At 39.1% G+C, this 8,096-nt stretch overlaps 1 long non-coding RNA gene across 3 annotated transcripts in view; it reads left to right on the top strand.

The window, feature by feature from the left end:
- The first annotated feature begins 657 nt into the window (after nt 1-657).
- LOC123333339 overlaps nt 658-8,096 on the top strand; it is a 232,398-nt gene continuing 224,959 nt past the window's right edge. For all 3 annotated transcript variants that reach the window (XR_006550669.1, XR_006550668.1, XR_006550670.1), the window contains exon 1: nt 658-761. This is a non-coding gene — a long non-coding RNA (uncharacterized LOC123333339). The remainder of the gene's footprint in view (nt 762-8,096) is intronic.

Below are 8,096 nucleotides of genomic sequence, written 5' to 3'. Positions count from 1 at the left end.
TCAGGTGATTCTTATGCAAATACTGTTTAAAAACAAGGAAATTTAATCACTCCGTTTAAAGAGAAAAAAAAGCTGAGGTTTCAAATCCCATAAAGTAAGTTCTAAAGAATTTTGATGTATTTCTATCTCTTCTTTTTATACAAAAGTAAATAAATATTAGCAGAAAATAAATATGAGACCATAGGCAGTTGGATTAACCAATGATATTCTCATTTTATTTTTATTACTTGTTTTTCTTCAGAAATGTGAAGTTGGAGTAAGCTAGTTAGACTTGAGGTGTCAACTATGTACAATTGTGGTTTTAGCTTCTCTGTGGTCCTTTTCCTTCCTTAAAACCCACTCCTTTCCAATTAAGTCTTTGTGGTTCATTGGGACTAATCACACATCGCCAGCTCTAAGTGTAGGTTCCAGACCCAGGCTTTGCCAATAAGCGTCTATAATGATTGGTCCAGGGATGACACATAATCCCATATTGACCAATGAGATCTTTTCCCAGGGGTCTCCCCTCCCCCCAACCCCGCCCCCCGCCACACACTCACTGTAGGGGAAAGGTCATCTCTATTTGTTGAGATGAGGAGCACTAAGGGCCAAGGGAAGCTGGAGTTTCCATCTACCATCTTCGCCATTCTGAGGGCAGTGAACCCCGCCTGAGAATGAAACCGACAGAGAAAAAAGTAGACAGGAGACAGAGTGACGCTTGCTTACATTGTCAGATACCTGGATCCAGTCACAGCTTTGGACTTCTCTCATGAACTCTTCAGGTATATGTGAGTCAATTTCATTTTTAAAAAACTGAGATATCATTGACCTAACATTATATTACTTTGAGGTTGTCTTGCTGTATCTCATGGTGCACACTGTTTGTGGAACCCATGGTAGGCCAGGCGCAAGCAGAGAAGCTGGAAAAAGATAGCAGGAGCCGTAGAAACTGCAACCGTGTTTATTCTGTCCTGACTGGCACAGCAAGCTGTAGCAGCGGACAGGCTGTAAGCTCGCCTCTTGCCGTTGACCCAGCGGACATAGCCATAACTCAGCCTAATGGCCATAATGTAGCCACAAGGGCCTTTTCGGGGGAGCTTATATATGTTTACAGAACAAAAGTAGCCCGTGTCCAAGTGAATACTTTATGACGCACATGTGCAGTGCTATCAGTGAGCTGAGCTGTTACATAATCATTATTTACAAAACGTGAGGGGAGAGCGCGAGGGCCTGGGGCGAGAGGGCCTGACCACTGCCATCTTGACTAATCTGCTCTTTCTCTAATGAGATATACAATGTAATGATTTGATATTTGTGTACGTTACAAAATAATCACCACAGTTAAGTCTAGTAAACATTCATCACCATAAATGTAGTTATAATTTTTTTTCTTATGAGCTTTTAAGATTTACTCTCAGAAAGATTCAAATGTACAATTTGTTGTTCAGTCACAGTTGTATCCAACTCTTTGTGACCCCATGGACTGCAGCACACCAGACTCTTCTGTTCTCCAGTATCTCCCAGAGTTTGCTCAAATTCATGTTCATTGAGTTGTTAATAATATCCAACCATCTCATCCTCTGCTGCCCCCTTCTTCTTTTGCCTTCCATCTTTCTCAGCATCAAGGTCTTTTCTGATGAGTTAGCTCTTCACATCAGGTTGCCGAAGTATTGAGGCTTCAGCTTCAGCATCAATCTTTCCAGTGAATATTCAGGGTTGATTTCCTTTAGGCTTGACTGGTTTAATCTCCTTGCAGTCCAAGAAACTCTCAAAAGTCATCTCCAACACTACAATTTGAAAGCATTGTGTAAATTACATCCCCATGACTTATTTATTTTATAACTGGAAGTTTGTACCTCTTGACGCCTTGTCACCCCTTCTCCATGGGCTTCCCAGGTGGTTCAGTGGTAAAGAATCACCTACCAATGCACGAGACTCAAGAGATGCAGGTTTGATCCTTGGGTCAGGAAGATCCCCTGGAGTAAGAAATGGCAACCTGCTCCAGTATTCTTGCCTGGAAAATTCCATGGATAAAAAACTTGCCTGGAAAATTCCATGGATAAAGGATAAAGGAGCCTGGTGGAATAAGGTCCATAGAGTCACATCAAGTTGCACACACACAGGCACACTCATTCCCCACCACTCTCGCCATCCCCACCAATTTTTTCCTGTATCTATGAGCTCCCCCCCGCCTTTTTTTTTAGATTCCACATGTAAATAAGATCATACAGTATTTGACCTTTGTCTGACTCATTTCACTTAGCATAATGCCCTCAAGGTCCACAGATGTCACAAGTGGCAAGACTTCATTCTTTTTTATGCTTGAATAATATTCCTTTGTGTTTATATACATATATACACACATATATGTATTAATATATACACCGCATCTTCTTTGTTTTCACTCATTTGTTGATGGACAATTGGAATGTTTCCATATCTTGGTTATGCTGCAGTGAAAACAGAGATGTCTTTTCAGTAGTTTTCAGTCTTTTCAGTAGTGTTTTTGTTTTCTTTGGATAAATATCTAAAAGTGGACTTTCTGGATCATATGGTATTTCTATTTTAACTTTTTGAGGTACTTGCTTACTGTTCTCCGTAGTAGCTGCACCAATTTAAATTCTTACCAAATGGTCATGGAGTTCCCTTTTTTCCACATTCTCCCCAACACTTTCTTATCTTTAGGACACTAACCATTCTAACAGGTGTATGTTGATATCTCATTGTGGTTTTGATTTGCATTTCTCTGATTAGTGATGTTGAGCACGTTTTCACATACCATGTGCTGTGTGTCTTTTAAAAATGTCTGTTCAGAGCCTTTGTCCATTTTTAATATGATAAATTTTTTTTGCTATTGAGTTATATACATTTTTAATATATTTTGGATATTAACTTTTTTTCAGACATATGACTTAAAATATTTTCTCCCATTTAGTAGGTTGCCTTTTACTTTTGTTGATGGTTTCCTTTGCTGTGGGGTTTCATTTACAGTTTAGTCGCTTAGTTGTGTCTGACTCTTTGCGACCCCATGGACTGCAGCACACCAGGCTTCCCTGTCCATCACAAATTCCCAGAGCTGGCTCAAACTCATGCCTGTCGAGTCGGTGATGCCATCCAATCATCTCATCCTCTGTCATCCCCTTTTCCTCCTTCCTTCCATCTTTCCCAGCATCAGGGACTTTTCCAATAAGTCAGTTCTTTGCATCAGGTGGAGCTTCAGCTTCAGCATCAGCCCTTCCAATGAATATTCAGGACTGATTTCCTTTAGGATTGACTGGTTTGATCTCCTTGCAGTACAAGGAACTCTCAAGAGTTTTCTGCAACACCACAGTTCAAAAGCATTAGTTCTTTGGTGCTCAGCCTTTTTTTATGTTCCAATTCTCACATCCATACATGACTACTGGAAAAACCATAGCTTTGACTATACAAACCTTTGTCGGCAAAGTAATGTCTCTGCTTTTAATATGCTGTCTAGGTTGGTCATCCTGGAGAAGGAAATGGCAACCCACTCCAGTATTCTTGCCTGGAGAATTCCATGGATGAAGGAGCCTGGTGGGCTACAGTCCACGGGGTCGCAAAGAGTCGGACATGACTGAGCGACTTCACTTCACTTCACTTTAGGTTGGTCATAGCTTTTCTTCCAAGTAGGAAGTGTCTTTTAATTATTTTTCATTTTAAAATGTGGCTATTTTCTAATTTGTAAAAGTAATTTTCTCCATTCCCAAACCTATTTATTTAATTGGCCATATGTCTGTATTTTGTTGTTTTTCAGTTGCTAAGACATGTCTGACTCTTTGCGACCCCATGGACTGTATCCTGCTAGGCTCCTCTGTCCGTGGGGTTTCCCAGACAAGGATACTGCAGTGGCCTACAATTTCTTTCTCCAAGGGATATTCCCAGCCAAGATATTGAATGCACATCTCTTGCATTGGCAGGTAGAATTTTTACCACTGAGCCACCTGGGAAGCACTGTGTCCATATTTTAGTTTGTTAGGACAAAAAAAAGTTTAAAGTGACTTACTAAGACACCAACATAACATGAGCTTTAAATCCAAAACCATGCTGCCTAGATTTGTAGTCTTGCTTCTTATTAGTTAAGTGAACTTGGTCAAATGACATTGCTTTTTCCTCTCTTAATTTTCTTAGTGTACAAAGTAGATGCTACCATAATCACATATCAGTTCAGTTCAGTTGCTCAGTCATGTCTGACTCTTTGCGACCCCGTGAACCACAGCACACCAGGCCTCCCTGTCCATCACCAACTCCAGGAGTTTCCTCAAACTCATGTCCATTGAGTTGGTGATGCCATCCAACCATCTCACCCTCTGTCGTCCCCTTCTCCTCCTGTCTTAAATCTTTCCCAGCATCAGGGTCTTTTCCAGTGAGTCAGCTCTTCACATCTGGTGGCCAAAGTATTGGAGTTTCAGCTTTAGCATCAGTTCTTCCAGTGAACACCCAGGACTGATCTCCTTTAGAATGGACTGGTTGGATCTCCTTGCAGTCCAAGGGACTCTAAAGAGCCTTCTCCAACACCACAGTTCAAAAGCATCAGTTCTTCAGAGCTCAGCTTTCTTTATAGTCCAACTCTCACATCCATATATGACCACTGGAAAAACCATAGCCTTGACTAGACGGATATTTGTTGACAAAGTAATGTCTCTGCTTTTTAATGTGCTGTCTAGGTTGGTCATAGTTTTTCTTCCAAGGAGTATGTGTCTTTTAATTTCATTGCTGCAGTCACCATCTGCAGTGATTTTGGAGCCCCCCAAAATAAAATCAGCCACTGTTTCCATGGTTTTCCCATCTATTTCCCATGAAGTGGTGGGACCGAATGCCATGATCTTCGTTTTCTGAATGTTGAGTTTTAAGCCAACTTTTTCACTCTCCTCTTTCACTTTCATCAAGAGGCTCTTTAATTCTTCTTCACTTTCTGACATGAGTGTGGTGTCTTCTGCATATCTGAGGTTATTGATATTTCTCCTGGCAATCTTGATTCCAGCTTGTGCTTCCTCCAGTCCAGCGTTTCTCATGATGTACTCTGCATATAAGTTAAATAAGCAGGGTGACAATATACAGCCTTGATGTACTCCTTTTCCTATTAGGCTTATGTAAAATAAGTTGAAAATAGGCAATGAAAGTAGGAGAAAGTAAAATAAGGATTAAAAATGAGAATGTGTCAGGTGTAAGTTAGAACATAAAACATGTGCCACAGAGGCCTGCACATGTGCCAGAAACAATCCCAAATTTTGGTTCTCAGCTTCTAAGCTGCCAAAGTGGACCATCAGTTACTTGATTGGTTAAAAATTCTTGCCTTGGAGCAATTTATTTGTGCCTAATTTTTACATGAACCAGTCTTACAACTGAAATATTTTTGTGCATAGCTTTTTAATGTGATTAGCATAATTTGTTTTTGATATATAACCAAAATTGAAATTGAGATCAGAAGGTTTAAGCATTTAAAGGTTTTTATAAAACATAGTATACTTTTAAAAATTGTAAAGAGTGTACGTATATATACAGAAATGTTTTAATCAATCAGCCCATCAGTAAATTTTGATTTTTAGGTAATTAGCTATGAATATACTTGTTAATACTGAAAATATTTTGTATTTTAATTTTTATATTTGGAGACATTGTGTTGCTATATCTACACTATCACTAAGCAAATCAGAACAGGTATTTTACCAATGTCAATCCAACAAAATTAATTTTTGACATGAAAATTTTCTTTTAATACGCATGAAAATATCATTTACTGAATACACTTTATTTAGAAGAGTTTACATGCATAGCTTTTAATTTTTGACAACTTTAGTAAATATTTAGAAAGAAATACATAAACAAATTTAAAAGTTTAGTTGGTTAGCATAATAATTTATATTTTACTCACCTTACGATCCCATGTAGGTATTTTTAGTTGGGATTGAGGAGTCCCTCTCTTTTATTCAGTGCAGTCAAGGACTCAGGTTCATGGAAGCTCTGCTCTATTTAACAATGACTTCCACAGTCATCCAGAAATCAACATTCACTTAATGAGTTGGTGAAAGAGAGGGTGGAGAAGACATGCCCATTTTGTTCTCAAAGTGATGAATCACTTTTCCACCATTCCATTAGTAACAAGAAGTCATATGACCTTGCCTAAGCTCAATTTAGGGCTTCCTAGGTGGCACTAGTGGTAAAGAACCTGCCTGCCAATGCAGGAGACATAAGAGATGTGAGTTTGATCCAGGGTCTGGAAGATCCCCTGGCAGAGGACATGACAGCCCACTTGAGTATTCTTGCCTGGAGAATCTCGTGGACAGAAGAGCCTGGCGGGTTGCATTTCATGGGGTCAAAAAAGACTCGAACATGACTTTGCAAGCTCAATTTGTACAGCCTTGGGAATGTTACCTAACTTTCTAAGCTTCAATTTTCCTATTTGTAAAATGGGGATAACAATAGTGATCACCTCATTTGGTAACTGTGAAGGTTAAATATTATATATAAAGCACTGAGCTTGGTGTCTGATTCATACGGATGGCTTAATAATACTACTCATTATTATAATCTTTTTAGTATTAGAAAAGACATACAACTAGATATAAATTATAAAAATATTTTAGTTATGTATAATTGCCCATTTAATAATTCTTAAAAGAAGCCCAGGAAACAGGGAAAAAGTTGTCTACCAAAAAAAAGAGAAGTGAGTCTTGGCTCAGTACTTAAATACCAGGGGAAAAAAAAAAAGAAAAAGAGAGTAAAAAATGTTGTGGTCAGAAATTTGATCACTGGATTAATGTACAAGGCATGTTTATATGTGTAGTTATATGGAAAATATAGTATTAATTCTTCAATTAGAAAAACACATGAAGATATGCTTTGAAAAGTTGAGGTTAAGCATGAAGAAGATATTGGATAAAAAGGACAGTGATAAATTCTAACTTTCTGAGTTAAGTTTAAGCATTATTACAAGTACTAGTCCAAAATAATCCAAAGATTAAGAAAAGCTATTGTAAGATAATGGGTGTTGTCAAATTAATGAGATAAATTTGAAGCATGAGATTATGAAAGGAGAATTTGAGGGAAGACACACTGAAGGTTTCCGTGAAGAGAATGAGGGGGAGGGGAGAGGCTTGGAATGAGGCTGAGGTGGCCGCAGGGAGCAAAACAGGCAGACCCTTTATCTGTGTTGTGGCAGTATGTATATGTTGGAAAGTAGGGATACATGATGAGACTTGAACTTTCAGAAAATTACTCTGAAAAAAAAAAAAAGGAAAGAAAATCACTCAGGATGAATTTTGGTGAATGGCCTGGAAAAATCTAAGTGTGAATGTGGTAAATCCAGTTAGGCTATTAAAGAAGCTTAAGAAATGCAGAGTGAGGTTTTTGGCAATAGAGTACAGAGAAATTGCTACATTTGAGAATATTAGGCCTGTAGAAATGGTATTAATAAAACTCAGTAATGGTTTGGACATGTGGATGAGATATGAAGGTGACGCTGAGTGCCTGACTTGGGACCCATCTAGGGACCCATGCCTTGTACTTGCTCAGTCATGTTCAACTCTTTGCAACACCAAGGACTGCAGCCTGCCAGGCTCCTCTGCCCATGGGATTTTCCGGGCAAGAATACTGGAGTGGGTTACTATTTTCTCCTAGAAGGGATCTTCCTGACCCAGGGATCAAGCCCACATCTCCTGTGTCTCCTGCATTAGCAGGCAGACTCTTTACCACTGAGCCACCTGGGAAGCCCATGACCCTAGACAGTGATTGGTAATGCCACTAATGACTAGGGTTGTAGATTTCTAGGAGAGACCTTGAAATTAGTTTGCGACAAATTGAGTTTGAGTGACTTTGGGACATGAAAGATGTAAGGTTATATAGACCTTGGGATATATAGATTGACAATTTAAAGGAGCTATGTGTAATAAATCATTACTGCATAGTTATGTAGGTGGTATAAGTGAAGTTTAAGTCAATTTCTTGGCCTTGGCATGACTGACACTTTAGGCCAGTAGCTCTTTGTTGTGCGGGGTGTACTGTGCATTGCAGGATGTTCAGATCATCCCTAGCCTCTACTCATTAGACGCCAAGTAGCATCTCCCCCACACCAGTCATAACAACCAATAGTATCTCCAGAC

This window comes from Bubalus bubalis, chromosome 4 (assembly GCF_019923935.1).
Source record: "Bubalus bubalis isolate 160015118507 breed Murrah chromosome 4, NDDB_SH_1, whole genome shotgun sequence".
Taxonomy (NCBI): Eukaryota; Metazoa; Chordata; class Mammalia; order Artiodactyla; family Bovidae; genus Bubalus; species Bubalus bubalis.
Note: the sequence above shows the minus strand (reverse complement) of the source record. Positions and strands in the feature narration are given on the sequence as shown.